This window comes from Paroedura picta, chromosome 15 (assembly GCF_049243985.1).
Source record: "Paroedura picta isolate Pp20150507F chromosome 15, Ppicta_v3.0, whole genome shotgun sequence".
In the NCBI taxonomy this organism is placed as follows: domain Eukaryota; kingdom Metazoa; phylum Chordata; class Lepidosauria; order Squamata; family Gekkonidae; genus Paroedura; species Paroedura picta.
This window is the reverse complement of record NC_135383.1, coordinates 31,946,324-31,966,620: the sequence shown is the minus strand read 5'-3', so window position 1 is coordinate 31,966,620 and position 20,297 is coordinate 31,946,324. Positions and strand designations below refer to the sequence as shown.

At 46.4% G+C, this 20,297-nt stretch overlaps 1 protein-coding gene across 4 annotated transcripts in view; it reads right to left on the bottom strand.

Annotated features, from left to right (window-relative positions):
* Window positions 1–20,297, bottom strand: part of LOC143824183 (uncharacterized) — a 264,423-nt gene that overhangs the window by 106,598 nt on the left and 137,528 nt on the right. For all 4 annotated transcript variants that reach the window (XR_013226721.1, XR_013226722.1, XR_013226724.1 and 1 more), the window contains one exon: window positions 3,974–4,098. The gene's annotated coding sequence lies outside the window, so the exon portion shown is untranslated. The remainder of the gene's footprint in view (window positions 1–3,973; window positions 4,099–20,297) is intronic.

Genomic DNA, 20,297 nt, shown 5'->3' with positions numbered 1-20,297 from the left:
CAGAGAGCAATAGCAGAATGGCTATAGCAATCGAGGGACAAGATCCTAAAAATGAACTATTGAGTACTGAATTGGCTTTAACAAGACATGCTAACCCAGCTCTACAACAACCTTTGTGATGAACTTTGGTTGCAGGAGAAAGATAAACAATGAAATCTTTGAAGTTGGGAGCATCAACCAACCAGGTTTCTTGAGAATGTTTTCTTCTATTAAACGGACCCATCTCAGCAGGGTCACCCGGTTCACTGGTCCCAGGCACTGCCACAGCAACTCTATGCGTAGACCTTCTCAGAAAAACCACAATTTAGTTGCCTCGTTCCACTCATAAACTTTGGCTAAGAGACGAAGAAATCCAATGGCATACTGGGAGACAGCTTTAGTTCCCTGTCTTAGGCTCCAGAGTTGCTCCCAGGCCACATCTGCTTGCAGTGGATCCTCAAAGTGGTTGTGTCAGGCTTGCATGAATAACTCATGATCCAGTAGTTACGGGGCTTCCAGCCCCACATTATTGTTATTTGTTATTTGTTATTTGTTATTTGTTATTTGTTATTTGTTATTTGTTATTTGTTATTTGTTATTTGTTATTTGTTATTTGTTATTTGTTATTAAGATTTTTATCCCACCACTCTCCGAAGACTCGTGGCAGGTTACATAAAGACGAATTAAAACCCCATAAAAATGAATCACAACCTCATTACAATTAAAACCATAATGGTTTTATAAACATACCATTCAGCTGCTTACTTTTCTCTTAGCCTTGTCAGTGAATAGGTATCCACAGTCGATCATGTAACCGTGCACTTGGACCCAAAAACAAGCCAACTTGTTGGCAGAACCATCGAAAACAGCATGAAGTTTTTGGGTCTCCCTCTGCTGAGCCAGCAGTGAGACCGGAGGCTCCTGGGGCACCCCCATCCATCCTGCTCCCGACAGCGCATATTGGCCTTCTCCAACGTCCTGGTTCCTGGGCCCTATCCTGATGTGATCACCTGTGTTTTGAAGTACCCAGCTTCCGCAGTCAACTTCCCATTGCCCTTCCCTGGAGCAGCTTCTGAGGAGTCCATTTCTGAGTCAGAACAGGACTCCTTGTCCCATTCCTCAGGAAGCTTCCTCTCCTCATCGAACAGGAACCACCGACCAGCCGCTTGTACCGTCTTGCCTTTTCCTAAGCACATTGAAGCCCGTAGATCTGTGGTGGTTTCCAGCTTCTCTTGCAGAACCAGCACATTGTGACCCACCATCTTCTCTATATCCTGGCAACTCTTGGCTCCTGCAGATGACCAGCAATTGGGGTCCTCATCATACCGGTCACAGCCCAGGTGCATCGATGCTCTGTTACATACTAAGACGTCCTTGGCCCACACCAGGACGGTGTGCTCGGTGCCTTCACTGTCCCTGGCAAACGTGGCACAGCGTGCTTCTTCTTTTTCTTCTTCTTATCCCTATCGGGTCCCTGAGTGGAGGCTCCAAAGCAGCATCAGCCATTGTGGTTTCTGGGGCCTTTTCCTCCATCTGCCTGGTGAGAACAAGGAAGCACTCCCAAGGAGTTCTGACTAATTGTGGGAGACTTTGAATTCTCAATAAGTAAACTCCTTGAAGTAAAGTTTATTTATGAGAAATACTATCTTCTACATTGAAGACATAGTCAGAACTGATTCACAAGGCATAGGGTAGGCAATATAGGGGCTCCCCCTCCCTTGGGAACTCAAACTAGCCACAGTTCAAAGGAGTCATAACAAAGAGATAACAGTCTGGGCTTCAAGGGATGGGAAGACATGAGGAAATTGGAGAAAACTAAAAGGGAGGAGGTGAGGAATGTTTAGTGAGGTTGGGATGCATAAAATACAACAGCAGGAAATTAACCTTGGGGTGTCAAGCGAAGGCATCTGGGTTACATCAGGCACAAAGGCCAGGCTAGCTGAACATTCTAACTTACAGAAAAATATAATAATGGCAGAAACACATGGGGGTTTCTGACACCAACCAGGCCACTGTGATCCATGCAATGGAAACCTCCAGACTAGACTACTGGAGTATATAGCAACTTGATATATGCAGGGCTACCCTTGTACTTGATCTGGAAGCTTCAATTGGTCAAGACTGCAGCAGCTAGGATCCTCACAGTAAACAGATGGAAAGAACATATTCAAGCTCTCCCAGCTGCACTGGCTCCAGACTGAGGAATAAACCAGGTTCAAGGTGTTGGTTCCTACCATTAAAGCCCTAAACAGTTAGGAACATTCATATCTACAGGTTTGCCTCTTTCCCTATGCCCCTCAGAGGAGCCTCATTGAGTATACAAAACCTGCTCAAATCCCTAGCCCTTGAGAAATCAAACTGGCTGCAACGGGAGCCAGGACTTTCTCAGCCCTAGCACCAGCCTTCTGGAATGCTCTGCCAATGAGGATCAGGTCCGTGAGGGATTTAAAACTGTTCCACAGTGCCTGTAAGACAGAGCTATTCCACCAGGCCTATGGCTGAGATCTACAAAATACCATCACCATCTGGCCTCCCTACAAACACACAAGGCATACAGATATGATAGGATAATTACATGTATGCTATTAAATGAACAACTGTAATACTTTACCCCCCCCCCCCACACACACACACACACTGAAATAGAAATGATGCACTTCTAGGATTTTAAATGTTTGTTTTAAATGTTACAATATTAGCTATGTTTTATTGTAAATAACTAAATAGAAGGGATGAGAACATGTCCGACAAGTACCATCTCAGCTTTACCCCAACTGCATGGCATACCTGGCGTCAGGTTTTCCTGAAGGGTTTGGGATCCCTTTCACAGGACCCAGGGTGACCACAGACTGTCCACGAGGGACAGGCCCAAGGACCTTGCCAACAAAACTGGAAAGGAACACAAGGTGAGGTAGGTCACCAGGCCTTTCTCTGTGCCTCGTAGGGTGTGTTGAATGAGTGCTACGCATAAGGGTTCTCTTCAGTGTGCTAACCCAAAATGAGGAGTGAGGTGAGACCACTGAGTACCAAAGGAAAGTTTATTTGGCTCAGCAAAAGGAAGAAGTGTCTAAAGCAAGAGACACAACAATTCTTCAACACAACAAAGATAAGCATTCATTTTTGTACATTCCATTTTATGCCTCCCCATGTCTTTTTGTGATTGGTTACAATATTATCTAAGAGCCTCTTGTGGCGCAGAGTGGTAAGGCAGCGACATGCTGTCTGAAGCTGTCTGTCCAAGAGGCTGGGAGTTCGCTCCCAGCAGCCGGCTCAAGGTTGACTCAGCCTTCCATCCTTCCGAGGTCGGTACAATGAGTACCCAGCTTGCTGCTGGGGGGGGGGGGGGTAAACGGTAATGACTGGGGAAGGCACTGGCAAACCACCCCATATTGAGTCTGCCATGAAAACGCTGGAGGGCGTCACCCCAAGGGTAAGACATGACTCGGTGCTTGCACGGGGGATACCTTTACCTTTACAATATTATCGCATAGCAAAAAATCCACTACACATGCATGAGTTTTGCGTAACAATAGCTATTTCCTGTTTGGTAATTGGTCTCAGATGTTTCCCCTCGATATATAAGAAGAAGGAAGTATGACGTGCTATCTGTTCTGCGGTGGGAAGAGAAACATACTCCCAGCCATGCAGAACACAAGCAACTCAAAATGTGAGGGTAAGCAAGGAGCGGCATTTCCCAGAGGGTACTGCCTCTCCTATTTCATATCCATTTTAAAAGAAATATGTTTATTTAGATACTAGCCGCAAAGCCCGTTCCTAAGAATGAGCTTTGAAAGGGATTGTTTGTATTATATTATATTTATTAATATGGGGCAATCAACTTTGAAAAATATTTATGATTTATGAAACAATCATTTCACTATTATTATTTCAATCCCTTTAGCTCCCCCTATGTATTTTTAACAACCTGCCTTGTAAAAAAAAAGGTTCCCATTCCCATCACTTCTCCCACAGGAAAGGAAGGTCTCCTTCTTACCATCCAGCTCCTCCACAGAGATGTTGGCCAACTGCTCGCTGTCGCTGCCAGCAGAGAGAGATCGGTTCAGGTAGTTTCCTTTGTACAACAAGCCAGCTGTGACATGATGGAATGGCATCTTCTCCCTAATGGCAGAAGCACAGGGATACAGGAGGTCTCATTCTCAGCCTTGTCAAAACTTTATCTCAAAATGCCCAAAGCAGAATGCATCCTGAAGTAGATGAGAGCCAACATCTGGTCTCTGGCCAAATATCCACACCCCTCTGACATCACATTTAAAGGGAACACTCTGTGGCAAGTCCAAGGGCTAAAGGGCACAATCTTTTTTTGGTTAGCTGAGTTTGGGTCCCTGGAAGCCTCAGTCTTCTGCTATCAGCTGAATAGCCCTGATGCGGCATAATCTGTAGAACTTTGGAGCTGCATATGTTCTGGTTATCCCAAGCATAGCATGCGTTCTGGATATCCCACATATCTTCCAAATGGAGATGCAAAGTGCCTTACGAAAAGGATAAATTACAGGCTTCTGTGTAAACAAGGGAGTTTAGGACCTACTACTTGGTACTACTACATTCTTTCCATACAAGTTAGCTAATCACACATGGAATCCCATTGCTACTCTCTCTCTCTTTCTTTACACATACCTTATTGCCAAGCCCTTGCTGAGGCCTCAATAAGCAGACATGCTGTGGAAAGAGTATTCCGTCTAAACATGAGGGAGAAGTTCCTGACAGTTAGAGTGGTTTCTCAGTGGAACAGGCTTCCTCGGGAGGTGGTGGGTTCTCAATCTCTGGGGATTTATAAACAGAGGCTGGAGAGCCATCTGACGAAGAGGCTGATTCTGTGAAGGCTCAAGGGCATGGCAGGTGACACTGGATGAGCGATAGAGTTGTGAGTGTCTTGCATAGTGCAGGGGGTTGGACTAGATGACCCATGAGGTACCTTCCAACTCCATAATTCTATGATTCTATGATGTGATCTATGTGTAAGAATCCCAGGGCTGCATGATTGCTGGCTACCCCTAAACAAAACAGTTTGGACATTATTCTATGATTCTATAGCACTTCCTTCACCACAAGTATATTAATAATGCAAATGTTGATGATTTTAAGACTGTGAGTGACCAGCTAAATAGTGCATCTAAACAGAGGGGTTATCCTGAAATAGTTATTAACAGGGCACGAGCTAAAGCAGCAGCTTGGTGTAGTGGTTAGGAGTGCAGACTTCTAATCTGGCTAGCTGGGTTCGATTCTGCATTTCCCCACATGCAGCCTGGTGGGTGACCTTGGACTCGCCACAGGGCTGATAAAGCTGTTCTGACTGAGCAGTGATATCAGGGCTCTCTCAGCCTCACCCACCTCACAGGCTGTCTGTTTTGGGGAGAGGAAAAGGGAGGCAATTGGAAACCGCTTTGAAATTCCTTTGGGTAGAGAAAAGCGGCATCTAAGAACCAACTCTTCTTCTTCTTCAGTAATCTCAGGGCTCTATCAGCCTCACCCACCTCACAGGGTGTCTGTTTTGGGGAGAGGAAAGGGAAGGCGACTGGAAGCCCCTTTGAGCCTCCTTCGGGTAGAGAAAAGCAGCATATAAGAACCAACTCTTCTTCTTCTTCAGTAATCTCAGGGCTCTATCAGCCTCACCCACCTCACAGGCTGTCTGTTTTGGGGAGAGGAAAAGGGAGGCAAATGGAAGCCGCTTTGAGACTCCTTCAGGTAGAGAAAAGCGGCATCTAAGAACCAACTCTTCTTTTTCATCACCACGGCAAGAGCTGCTTCAGTATAAGCAGAGACCTCCTGTGAATGCAATTATATGTTTGTTCAGATTTTCTAATCATGCCAACAGGATGAGAAGTATAATTAACAAACATTGGCATTGGCATCTCATAAAGGAAATAAGAGGTTGTGAGAACAAACCAGTAATAGCTTGGCAAAGGGGACGTAACATCAAAGAACTGTTAACACCTTCTGACAGGAAGCAAGGAGAAGACTTTGAACGATTATCAAAAGGAAAATTTCCATGTGGCACTTGTGGAGTCATTAAATTGTTGTTAAAAGTTAATTAATTTTTATGTCCCAGTAATGGGTATTGGAACCTGGAACGTCAGATCCATGAAACAAGACAAGCTGGACGTGGTTAAACAAGAGATGACAAGACTGAATATCGACATTTTAGGAATCAGTGAACTCAAATGGACAGGAATGGGTGAATTTAATTCAGATGACCATCAGGTATACTACTGTGGACCAGAATCTTGCAGAAGAAATGGAGTAGCCTTCATAATCAATAAGAGAGTAGGAAAAGCAGTCTTGGGATGCAACCCCCAAAATGACAGAATGATCTCAGTTCGAATCCAAGGCAAACCATTCAACATCACAGTAATCCAGGTCTATGCCCCAACCACTGCTGCTGAAGAGGATGAAGTTGACCAGTTCTATGAAGCAACACAACACCTTCTAGAAGCAACGCCAAAAAATGATGTGCTTATCATCATGGGGGATTGGAATGCTAAAGTAGGAAGCCAAAAGATTACTGGGATAACAGGCAATTTTGGCCTTGGAGTACAAAATGAAGCAGGGCACAGGCTGGTAGAATTTTGTCAAGAGAATACAATGGTCATAGCAAACACTCTTTTCCAACAACCCAGGAGATGACTCTACATATGGACATCACCAGACGGTCAACACAGAAATCAGATTGACTATGTGCTCTGCAGCCAAAGATGGAGAAGTTCTATACAGTCAGTTAAAAACAAGACCAGGAGCTGATTGTGGTTCAAATCATCAACTTCTTGTTGCAAAATTTAGGCTTAAATGGAAGTAAGTAGGGAAAAGCACTAGGCCACTCAGGTATGAACTAAATAATATCCTCGACGAATATACAGTAGAGGTGACAAATAAATTTAAGGAATTAGATCTGATAGACAGAGTGCCTGAAGAACTATGGACGGAGGTTTGCAACATTGTACAAGAGGTAGCAATTAAAACCATCCCAAAGAAAAAGAAATGCAAGAAATCAAAATGGCTGTCTGAGGAAGCTTTACAAATAGCTAAGGAGAGAAGGGAAGTGAAAGGCAAGGAAGAAAGAGAAAGATACACCCAATTGAATGCAGAATTCCAGAGAAAAGCTAGAAGAGATAAGAATGCCTTCTTAAATGAACAGTGCAAACAAAAAGAAGAAAACAATAGAATGGGGAGGACCAGAGATCTTTTCAAGAAAATTGGAGATATGAAGAGAACGTTTCATGCAAAGATGGGTATGATAAGGGACCAAAATGGTAGGGACCTCACAGAACCAGATTAAAAAAAGATGGCAAAATTATACAGAAGAACTATAGAAGAGCGGGCTTAACATCCCTGATAACCACAAAAGGGTAGTTACTGACCTGGAGCCAGACATCCTGGAATGTGAAGTCAAATGGGCCTTAGGAGGTCTGAGCAACAATAAAGCATTAATGGTGACAGCATTAATAGAATCATACAATCATAGAATCATAGAGTTGGAAGGGGCCATACAGGCCATATAGTCCAACCCCCTGATCAATGCAGGATCAAACCCAAGGCATCCTAAAGCATCCAAGAAAAGTGTGTATCCAACCTTTGCTTGAAGACTGCCAGTGAGGGGGAGATCACCACCTCCTTAGGCAGCCTATTCCACTGCAGAATTACTCTGACTGTGAAAAATTTTTTCCTGATATCTAGCCTATATCGTTGTACTTGAAGTTTAAACCCATTACTGCGTGTCCTCTCCTCTGCAGCCAAATGAAACAGCATCCTGCCCTCCTCCAAGTGACAACCTTTCAAATACTTAAAGAGGGCTATCATGTCCCCTCTCAACCTCCTTTTCTCCAGGCTGAACATTCCCAAGTCCCTCAACCTATCTTCATAGGGCTTAGTCCCTTGGCCCCAGATAATCTTCGTCGCTCTCCTCTGTACCCTTTCAATTTTATTTACGTCCTTTTTGAAGTGAGGCTCCAGAACTGCACACAGTGCTCCAGGTGTGGTCTGACCAGTGCCGTATACAATGGGACTATGACATCCTGTGATTTTTATGTGATGCCCCTGTTGATACAGCCCAAAATGGCATTTGCCTTTTTTACCGCTGCATCACACTGCCTGCTCATGTTTAGTTTACAATCCACAAGTACCCCAAGGTCTCGTTCACACACAGTGTTACCTAAAAGCGTATCCCCCATCCAGTAGGCATGCTTTTCATTTTTCTGACCTAGATGCAGAACTTTACACTTATCTTTATTAAATTGCATCTTGTTCTCATTTGCCCATTTTTCCATTGTGTTGAGATCTCGTTGAACTCTGTCTCTATCTTCTGGAGTATTTGCCAGTCCTCTCAATTTGGTGTCATCTGCAAACTTGATGAGTAGTCCCTCCAACCCCTCACCAAATTATTTATAAATATGTTAAAAAGTACCGGGCCGAGCACCGAGCCCTGAGGTACCCCGCTACTCACCTCTCTCCAGTCTGATGAAACACCATTGACAACAACTCTTTGAGTGCGGTTCTCTAACCAATTCCCTATCCACTTAACTATCTAAAAATCCAGATTGCAGTCCTTCAACTTATCCATCAGAACATCATGGGGAACCTTGTCAAAAGCTTTACTAAAATCCAAGTAAATGACATCAACCGAATTTCCCCGATCCAGCAAACCTGTTACTTGGTCAAAAAAGGAAACCAGGTTGGTCTGGCAGGACCTGTTGGAGACAAATACATGGTGGCTTCCTTGGATCACCAAATTGTCCTCCAGATGTTTGCAGATCGCTCCCTTTAATATCTGCTCCATTATCTTCCCCGCAACAGTGGTCTGTAGTTTCCCGGGTCATCCTTCCTCCCTTTTTTGAAGATCGGAATAACGTTTGCTCTCTTCCAGTCCTCCAGGACATCTCCAGTCCTTAAAGAGGTTCCGAAGATGATGGACAACGGCTGTGCAAGTTCTCTTGAAAGTTCTTTGAGTACTCTCGGGTGCATTTCATCCGGACCAGGGGATTTTAACTCATCCAGTGCAGCTAAATGCCTCTCGACAACCTCTCTATCCATGTTAACCTGCCACCCAGACACTATCCTTTGGCTACGGCCATCTCTAGATGTACCTAAACACTTTGACCTGTGGGAAAAAACAGATGTAAAATAGGCACTAAGCCTTTCTGCTTTCTCTGCATCCTCCGTTCGAGTTTGTCTATCCGCACCCAACAGTGGGCCTATTGCCTCCTTTACTTTACGTTTGCTCCTCACATAACTGAAAAATCTTTTCTTGTTACTATGAGCTTCCCTGGCCAATCTTAGCTCACTCTCAGCTTTGGCCTTTCTTATGATTGATCTACAGTGCCTAGTAACCTGTAGGTACTCTTCTTTAGAGCTCTGCCCTTCCCTCCATTTCCTGAACATTTTCCTTTTCTTTCTTAGTTCCTCTTGAAGTTCTCTGTTCATCCAAATAGGCTTCTTAGAGCTCCTGCAGTGTTTTCGTCTTTCTGGGATAGTCATTGATTGAGCATGCAATAGCTCCTGTTTGAGTAGCGCCCACCATTCACATGCTCCCTTCCCTTCCAGCATTCTCGTCCATGGTATGACACTCATCATGTCTCTGAGTTTATTAAAGTTTGCCCTATGAAAATCCAACATCCGCGTCTGGCTACAAGCTTCCTTGGCTCCCCATCTCAAAGGGAATTCTATGAGGACATGGTCACTTCCCCCTAGGGTCCCCACCTCTTTCACCTCATCCACCAACTCTTGCCTGTTGGTCAGTATTAAGTCCAGTATGGCTGAACCTCTTGTGGGTTCATCTACCATTTGATAAATGAAATTGTCAGCCAGGCAGGTCAGAAACTTGCGTGACTGAGGACGCTTCACAGAGTTTGTTTCCCAGCACACATCTGGGAAATTGAAGTCACCCATGATGATAAGGTCCTGCAGCTTGGATATTTTCTCAAGCTGCTCACCAAGTGCAGCATCCACATCCTCTTGTTGGTCAGGCGATCGGTAGCAGACACCAACCACCACACTGTTTGTTTTCCCCTCGCTTATTTTCACCCAGATGCTTTCCACTGTAGATATGCTCTCCTTCACTAGAATTTCCTGACAGGTAAGCCCTTTCCTCACATACAGTGCCACTCCTCCACCTCTTCGATCTATTCTGTTTTTTCTGAACAGTTCATATCCATCCACCATTACATTCCAGTCATGAGAATCATTCCACCAAGTTTCTGTGATGCCTACTAGATCATACCTTTCCAGTTGAACTATTCAAAATCTTAAACGATGCAGTAAAAGTGCCAGCAAATATGGCAGCAAATTTGGAAAACTCAACAATGGCCACAGGATTGGAAAAGGTCAGTTTACATTCCAATCCCGAAGAAGGGCAATGCCAAACAATGTTCAAACTACCGCATCATTGCACTCATTTCTCATGCTAGCAAAGTTATGCTCAAAATCCTACAAGCTAGGCTCCAGCAATATGTGGACCGAGAACTTCCAGAAGTACAGGCAGGATTTCGAAGAGGCAGAGGAACTAGAGATCAAATTGCCAACATACGCTGGATCATGGAGAAAGCTAGGGAGTTCCAGAAGAACGTCTACTTCTGCTTCATTGACTATGCTAAAGCCTTTAATTGTGTGGAACACAACAAATTGTGGCAAATTCCTAAAGAGATGGGAATACCAGAGCATCTTATTAGTCTTTTGAGAAACTTATATGCTGGTCAAGAAGCAACAGTGAGAACTGAACATGGAATCACTGATTGGTTCAAAATTGAGAAAGGAGTTCGGCAAGGCTGTATACTGTCGCCTTGACTATTTAACTTGTATGCAGAGCACATCATAAGAAAGGCGGGATTAGAGGAGTCACAAATTGGGATCAAGATTGCAGGGGGAAATATCAACAACCTCAAATATGCAGATGATACCACTCTAATGGCAGAAAGTGAAGAGGAACTAAAGAGCCTGTTGATGCGGGTGAAGGAGGAGAGTGCAAAAGTTGGCTTGAAACTCAACATCAAGAAAACAAAGATCATGGCATCCGGCCCTCTCAATTCCTGGCAAATAGATGGGGAAGAAATGGAAATAGTGACAGATTTTATTTTCCTGGGCTCCAAGATCACTGCAGATGGGGACTGCAGCAAAGAAATTAAAAGATGCTTGCTCCTGGGGAGGAAAGCTATGGCAAATCTAGACAGCATCCTAAAAAGCAGAGACATCACGCTGCCAACAAAAGTGCGTTTAGTCAAGGCTATGGTCTTCCCAGTTGCAATGTATGGCTGTGAAAGTTGGACCATAAGGAACGCTGAGCGTCAAAGAATTGAGGCTTTTGAACTCTGGTGCTGGAGTAGACTCTTGCGAGTCCCTTGGACTGCAAGGCGAACAAACCGGTCAGTCCTAGAGGAGATCAAAAAGACATCCACCAGAGGATTTGAAGCTCTTTGGTATTGAACATGTTCAGATTCAAGGACATCAATGCTTGAATGTGAATAAATTACTGTGAATAAACATTTTTATGCACCCTCTGGACCAGCTCATTTGGAGTTTTGGGCTGGGTTGTTATCAATGTGCAGATGACATCCAGCTTTATCTCCTCACGGCCAGCCGGCTGGCCAGACTCCCCCCCCGGAACCATCTGCCAGATGTTTGGAAGCTGTAGTGAGATAGCTAAAGCAATCACCTGAAACTCATCCCTTCCAAGATGGAGGTCCTATGGCTAGGGAGGAAGAAGGTGGGACAGGAAGCACGTCTATCCACTCTGCCAGGGACGCATCTGAACACCACAGTCCTGGCCAGAAACTTGGGGGTGACACCTCGCTGTCTATGGAGATACAGGTTATGAAGATAGCCTATCAGACATTTTACCATCCTCGTAAGGTCAGGCTTCTAATGCCCTACCTGTCTTCAGAGCACCTAACCATGAAGATCCATGTGATGGCCATCTCCATAATTGACTTCTGTAACTGTGGGTTAGGGGACTTTGATGCATATATGCAAGTGCTGAGAGAGCCCTTTTATGATCCATGCTAAAAGGAAAAGACTCGGGCTCACTGCAGTGCCTTAAGCAGGGATCTTGGTCCATGACTCACTATGCCAGGGAGTTCCACTGCCTCATGAGAAAGGCACATGATTGGACCAAAAGTCATGAAAGTGCACTTCTTTCAAGAATGACTGAACCCTGAGATTCTTCAATGGTCCCTGATGCAAGGCAACCTCAAATGCTTATGAGGTGGAGGTGGAAAATCAGGTTCAGCAAGTGAAGCTGATGGAGCAGCACCAGAGCTGGGGCCCAAGACCCCAGAACCCAGGGGGAGCACCAAAAGTCAAACCACACCGGGCTAGAAAAGTGGAGACTATGGAGATGTAGCATTGCTATCAGCAGGGATTATGCCTGGAGGTGGAACGTGAAGTTAAGGGGCACTTTTTAGTCTACTGCCCCAAGAAGCCTTCCGCCCAAAACCAATGAATGCAGCTAAGGTAAACAGCATAGCCAGACAGAAAACTGGAAAACAGCACAGCCAGACAAAGGACCGACGGAGCAAGCACAAGTCCAGCAGATGCCCTACCACCCTCCTGCCAGCACCTGTGAACGCATCAAGCTCTACCACCCCCGAAGGATCAGGCTCTAAGAAGGAACGCCATTCCAGCCGTCCCAGTGGGAAATGAGGAGGGGCTGCCATGAAGCACACCCACCAGTAAGTCAAGGAAAGAGGCCCCTCCTCAATGGTGACTATAATGGCACCCCTCTTAGGGTCAGTGACTTTGAGAAGCCCATAACAGGGGGCCAGTGTGTTTTTGCATGGAATAATAGACTCTGGTTATAGCCACAGAATAATCAACCTTGCTGTGGAAGCAGGCCTGGGACTTGAACTTAGAGAACTTAAAAGTGCCATCCTGTTTGAACAAATGGGTGGAAAACCTGCAAGTGTGTGTGTGTGTGTGTGTGTGCGTGCACGTGTGTGTGTGCGTGTGTTTCCCATAAAATTAAGATGATGGAGTTGGGTATGAAGAGCCATTGGGAGAGTCTCCAGTTGGTTGTGGTACCGGTTGTGAATGTTTCCTAGTCTTAGAATTGAACTGGCTGGAAAGCCACAATCTGGTCAGTGACTGAACAGGTCATGGTATTTTATGGCCCAGGAAGCAGATCCCATTGGGGGCAAAACAGAACTACCACCATGGCAGTGTTTGGAAGCCAAGCATGCCAAGCAGAGGGGAAGGCTTGAGCAACAGTGGCGCTGGATCAGTGAGAGCACCTTCCTAAAGAGTATTGAGAATGGCAGGAGGTATTTCTGCAAAGAGAAGGAATGCAATATATTATCATCATCCCACCCCCCACCCCCAGCGGCCAGTAAAAATGAATATGTAATTGAGCTGAAGCTCAGAGAGCTTTTATTCAAAGCATAAAAATATCAAAAAACTCTCTAAGATTTGGTAATACAGAGGTAGTTACCTACAACCCACCTCCGACACTGATGCTCTGCAATGCCTGAATGCTCTGCGGGACCCAATGCCTCCCGGCACTTCTCTAGATGGACTGATCAGTGATTGGCATGACAGAATGCTGGCAGCCATTGATGAGAGTCTCAAGCGGGCTCCATGGTATATGGAGGAGCTCCGGCAGAAGAAACGGGAACTGAGACGGCTAGAGCAAGTCCCGGAGGACTGGAAGAGAGCAAATGTTATTCTGATCTTCAAAAAAGGGAGGAAGGATGACCCGGGGAACTACAGACCAGTGAGTCTGACCTCTGTTGTGGGGAAGAGAATGGAGCAGATATTAAAGGGAGCGATCTGCAAACATCTGGAGGACAATTTGGTGATCCAAGGAAGTCAGCATGGATTTGTCTCCAACAGGTCCTGTCAGACCACTGATTTCCTTTTTTGACCAAGTAACACGTTTGCTGGATCGGGGAAATTCGGTTGATGTCGTTTACTTGGATTTTAGTAAAGCTTTTGACAAGGTTCCCCACGATGTTCTGATGGATAAGTTGAAGGACTGCAATCTGGATTTTCAGATAGTCAGGTAGATAGGGAATTGGTTAGAGCAGCGGTCCCCAACCTTCTAGTAGTCGGGGAATGCCTCCGAGGGGGGGAGAGAGCAGTTGTCGCACATGCACGTTTTTGCCACTAGGTGGCGCTAACACGCATGCGCAGAGCTGCCGCACATGTGCGTTTTCGCCAGCAGGGGGCGCAAACACGCATGCGCGGCAGCTCCCCGCGTGCGCGTTTGCGTCTCTGGTGTGCCGGCGGCCGTGCCTGCTTCTTCCCCCCTCTCGCTGCGGGGGGGGGGGGAGGAAGGCGCGGCCGCTGGCGGCCTGGTACCATGGCCTTTGCGGCCCGGTACCGTGCCGCGGACTGGGGGTTGAGGACCCCTGGGTTAGAGAATCAAACTCAGAGTTGTTGTCAATGGTGTTTCATCAGACTGGAGAGAGGTGAATAGCGGGGTACCTTAGGGCTCGGTGCTTGGTCTGGTACTTTTCAACATATCTTTAAATGTCCCACGGCGCGGGGCGCCGCGGACGAAATAAAACAGTAAGGGCTGGTGGGGAAGAGTTAGGGCGGGCTCTGTCCGGGATAAAAACTCAGAGGAGCGAATCAGGAGCCACGAAGCGGCTCCTGATTCGCTCCTCTGAGTGGCACTCCAGGGCCAAGTGTCCAATTGGGAGGCGTGCAAAGCTCCCAGCTGCCGCACCACAGACTCCACTCCGCCCGAGCCGCCATCCTGCACGGATGGCTGCCAGGGAGGAGCCTCGCCCCACTTCCCTGGGCTTCAGGAAAATCGCTTTCCCTCCGCCCATGGAATGCCCTTCCCTCGCAATCGCCCGCGAACGTCCTCCGCCTCGCCGCCGCCCCCACCAGCGCACCCTTCCTACCCGCACCCCAGACAGCCCTCCCTGCCCTCCACCCCCATCCCCGATGTCCTGTCACGGCTGCCGCCGCCCGCACACTTCCCCCCCAAACTCAACCCCACCCCACTTGTGCCTCGTCGCTTCCCCCACTGTCCCCGAGGATCCCCGCCGCAGACGCCCCGAGCCCCGAACTCCTAGCCCCCCTTACCCAGTTGCCATCCTTTCACACACTTTGCTGCAGACGCTGCGGCCCACGCAGACGCTGCGGCCGAAGATGCTGACACAGTGGGCGAAGACAGGCGGCTGCCCCCGATCCGCGATGGCTCCCGAGATGACGACGATGCCTGCGAGCTGCACCAGCAAGCCACGGCCAAGCCGCCGACCACGCTGCAACATGGCTGCTCCCTCAGGTATGCCTCGCCCTGCCCTGTACACTGTCCTCCCTTCCTAAACCTCCCTTCCCCTCTTCCTCCCTCTGTCCCCGGGACCCCTCACTTACTCCGGCCTGCTCCTCCAGGCCCACTTCCAGGGACCCCTGCCAGCACCCCATGGGAAGCCGCACGGCCTGCTAGCGCCCATTGTATTCCCACTACAATAGGCTTTATTCCTAGTTTATCAACAGGGGCATCACATCAAAATCACAAGTTGTCATAGTCCCATTGTATACGGCACTGGTCAGACCACACCTGGAGTACTGTGTGCAGTTCTGGAGGCCTCACTTCAAGAAGGACGTAGATAAAATTGAAAGGGTACAGAGGAGAGCGACGAAGATGATCTGGGGCCAAGGGACCAAGCCCTATGAAGATAGGTTGAGGGACTTGGGAATGTTCAGCCTGGAGAAAAGGAGGTTGAGAGGGGACATGATAGCCCTCTTTAAGTATTTGAAAGGTTGTCACTTGGAGGAGGGCAGGATGCTGTTTCTGCTGGCTGCAGAGGAGAGGACACGCAGTAATGGGTTTAAACTTCAAGTACAACGATATAGGCTAGATATCAGGAAAAAGTTTTTCACAGTCAGAGTAGTTCAGCAGTGGAATAGGCTGCCTAAGGAGGTGGTGAGCTCCCCCTCACTGGCAGTCTTCAAGCAAGAGTTGGAGACACACTTTTCTTGGATGCTTTAGGATGCTTTGGGGTGATCCTGCGTTGAGCAGGGGGTTGGACTAGATGGCCTGTATGGCCCCTTCCAACTCTATGATTCTATGATTCTAGGCTTGGAGGAAGATTCGCAACAAAGAATCGAGAACATCTTATAGAATGCAGTTAAGAACCTATGAGATGGCGGTGAAGTCAGTGAAATTAAACTTTTACTCGACTAGCATCGCGTCTGTGCCCGGCACAATTATTTAGGATAGTCCGATCTCTTACCACCCTTGATGAAGGACGCCAAAATAATAGCCAATTGGACATTAGCTGTGAGGCATTTGCGAGTCACTTCGCAGACAAAATCTCGAGGCCTCGCCATGACCTTCCTTCAACTTTAGACACAGAAAGTGAACTAGAGGCCCCTTGGCCGTCTTTGGAGAGGACAATGAGTCACTTCAGATGACTCTCACTAAATGAAGGGGACAGGATGCTAACAGCAATGAGGCCAACCACTTGCCCAGTAGACCCATGCCTATCATGGCTTCTAAAAACAACAGACAGAAGAATCGGAGCCCCTCTTTGGGAAATAATTAATTTCTCCCTCTCAACGGGAGAATTCCCAGAGGGATTAAAAGAGGCACTGGTTTGCCCGTTACTCAAAAAGCCATCCTTGGCCACACAGGAGCCCAACAACTATCGCCCCGTTTCGCACTTAGCATTTCTGGGGAAGTTGGCTGAAAGGGCTGCTGTGGACCAAATATCAGCATTCCTGGAAGAAACTTCAGCCCTTTACCCATTTCAGTCGGGCTTCCGGCCTGGACTTGGGGTGGAGATAGTGCTAGTCACGTTGACGGACGACCTTCGATGCCAGCTAGACCGTGGAGTGTCAGTGCTGCTCATACTATTAGACCTATCAGCAGCGTTTGACATAGCAGATCACGAGCTCCTACCTCACCGCCTCGCCGACACCAGAATACGGGGAATGACCCACAAATGGCAGAATTCCTTCCTCCGGGGCCGTGGACAAAGGGCAGTGATAGGAGAGAGAATATCTAACCAACACCAGCTCACATGTGGAGTCCCACAAGGAGCAGTCCTCTTTCCTATCTTATTTAACATCTTTATGCGCCCTCTGGCTCAGCTGGTGTGGAGGTTTGGGCTGGGCTGCCACCAATATGCGGATGACACCCAGCTCTTCCTCCTGATGGATGAGGTCCTATGCTTGGGTAGGAAGGGAACATGGGAGGAAGCGCATATGCCCACCCTGGACGGTGTGCAGCTCTCACCAACGCACTCTGCCAGGAACCTGGGCATGATCCTGGATGCTTCCCTTACAATGGAGGCCCAGGTCATAAAGGAAGCGAGTCTGGCGTTCTACCACCTCCGCCAAGCCAAGCTGTTAGCGCCCTACCTGGACCCAGAGAGATCCACGCGACAGTCACCTCTAGACTGGACTTCTGCAACTCGCTCTACGCAGGCCTCCCCTCATCCTTGATCCGGAAACTAAAACTGGTGCAGAATGCTGCGGCCAGGATTCTCACTAAAACATCATGGAGATCCAACATCCGGCCAGCACTCCAACAACTTGGCTGGCTCCCAGTTGAATTCTGGATTATGCTTAAGGTTCTGGTAATCACCTTTAAGGCCGTATACGGTTTGGGCCTGGTGTACTTGAGAGAGCGCCTCCCTGCCTATACCCCCAAAGGAGCCTTGCATTCTGCCACCTCCATCTGGCTGCGGATCCCTGGCCCCAAACAAGCACGTCGGTCCTCAACAAGGGCCAGAGCCTCCTTGGTCCTGGCCCCCACCTGGTGGAACGAGCTCCCTGAGGAGATCAGAGCCCTGCCCGAACTTCCACAGTTCCGCAGGGCCTGCAAGAGGGAGCTCTTCCACCAGGCAGTCGCTTGAGGCTGACTGGCTCGGATCACCTGCTGGTCCCCCCCCCGACGCCCCCCCGCATGACTCACCCAATGTTACTGTTAATTGTTATTTATATTATAAATGTGGTTTTGTAATCTTTTGATGCTTTATTGAAAGTTGTTTTGATGTTATAGTCTGTATAATGTTCCATGTAAGTTAAATAATGTTCAGTATAAACTGCTCAGAGCTGCAAAGAAATGGGCGGTATAGAAATCTGAATAAATAAATAATAAAATACATGTCAAAAATTGTATTGTTTACTTTTCTATACAGGCGTCTTCCCCCCCCCCCTTCTGCCCTCTCCCCACTTACCTCTTGCTTCCCTGACCTTTCTGGTCACTTAACTCTCTCTCTCTCTCTCTCTCACACACACACACACACACACACACACACACACACACACACATGGAGACGCAAACTCCTTCCCACCCACCGCCCTCGGCCTTTCACCCTTTCCTCGTGGTTCCCCAACATCCTCCCTGGTCCCTCCCCCTCCCCCTCTCAGAAACTCACACACACACTGTTTCCAATGCTTATTTTTTGGAGTGGGCATTATGTAAAATATTTTTTTTGTTTTGTCAGTCAATCAGTCAGTAACCTTTTATTGGCATAAAATATATATAAGACATATAAAAATAGGGTTTAAAATAATAATAATAATAATAATAATAATAATAACAACAATAATAATAATAATAATAATAAAAAATAGGCCATGGGGTTACATAACCAAACAGATCTTAAAATTATTAAATAAACTATAAAATATAACATACAAGGTAGGCAGCATATTATAAAAGCATCTAAGTTAAAACTCTGGCAACTAAAATGGTTATCTCTGGGTCTTTGTCAGAGAGCAGAAATTGCAAGGTCATAGATTTACTTACAGAAGGCTTCTTTCCCAGCAAAGCAACAAAGCTGTCATCCCGACACTGCTCATATAAGGGGCAATCTAACAAAATGTGTGAGACAGAGTCAGGGCAGCCAGAACCACACGGACAGAGTCTCGCATGGTATGGGATACGGTGGAATCTTCCCACTAAGACCTTTGAAGGGAAAGCATTCATTCGTGCCAGGAGAAAAGCTCTTCTCAGGGGTGGGACATCAAGAAGATGCAAATATGTAGGCATAATATTTCTCTGCATAGTGATGCCAAAGAATGCTGGTGAGCAGACTCGAGCTTGGGTAGGTATGAGTTCCTGCTGCTCATGGTCTAATATTCTCTGTTTAATAATCCGGAAGATACATTTTTCAGAGGTAATTGATGCCAATGGAGACTAATTTTTGTTCAATAGCCTGGAACAATCGAAATTTAAGAGGGTCACTTTTTAGACAAGTTAAAAGGCTGCCAGTTTCTATTCTAAAAAATAGTCTGACCCCAAATTTAAAAGTAGCTATCCATGCCCTTGTCTCTACCCTAATTTGGCCAAATTCTGCGCAAATGGCATGGTAGGAGACACAATTGGGAACCCCTGCAATTTGCCTATAGAAAGCAGATTGAACACCCTCAATAGATTTATTAAAGGCAGGAACCCATAAGGGGCATCCAAACAGGAGCTGGGACATCACTTTGGCATTAAAATTTTTAATTGCTGCAGGAATAAATTGGTTACCTTTCGCAGAGGAAAAGAACTGTTTTATCAAGGAAGATGAGGATTTGGCCAGATTGATAGCTCGTTGGCAGTGGGAGCACCAGTTCTGGTTATATTGGAAGATAACACCGAGATACTTAAATGTTTTGACTTGTTCTATTGAAGTGCCTCCAATAGACTAAGTCATTGCATGCCAGCTCTTAGAGAAAACCAAAACTTTTGTTTTATCATAGTTAATTACTAACTTATTATCTTGGCAATATTGGTAAAAGGTGGATAAGTATCGTTGTAAGCCAACCCTTGAATATGAGAGTATTGTAGTATTGTCGGCATACAACAACAAAGGAATATGCTGGGAACCAAGTTTTGGGGGATGACCATTAATAGGTTTCAGTTTTTGCGCTAAATCATTAATGAATAAATTAAACAACAAGGGGGCCAGAATACAGCCTTGCTTAACTCCAATGGTTGTTGAGATCTTAGAGGTTAAGTCTCCCTTTGAAGAATACCGGACTTGACAGGAGGTAGACACAAAGTTTTTGGATGAGAAACACAAGTCCATTCCATACCCATTAATCACAATTTATTCCAGAGCATATCCCTATCTATCTTATCAAAGGTACTTTTAAGGTCTATAAAAGCTGTGTATAGCCTCTTACCATTTTGGGACGTATATTTCTCGGCCAGGCATGAGAGAGTTAAACAATGATCTATAGTAGAGTTACCCTGCAAGAAACCAATCTGTTCAGGACCTATAATTCTTTGAGAGCGAGCCCAATCAGTTAGGCACCGTTCAGGATGTTTTGCATAAATCTTACCTATGATTGATAATAAACTAATAGGTCTAAAATTATTAGGGTCATTAAGGTCACCATTTCTAAACATGGGAACAATAATTGAATTC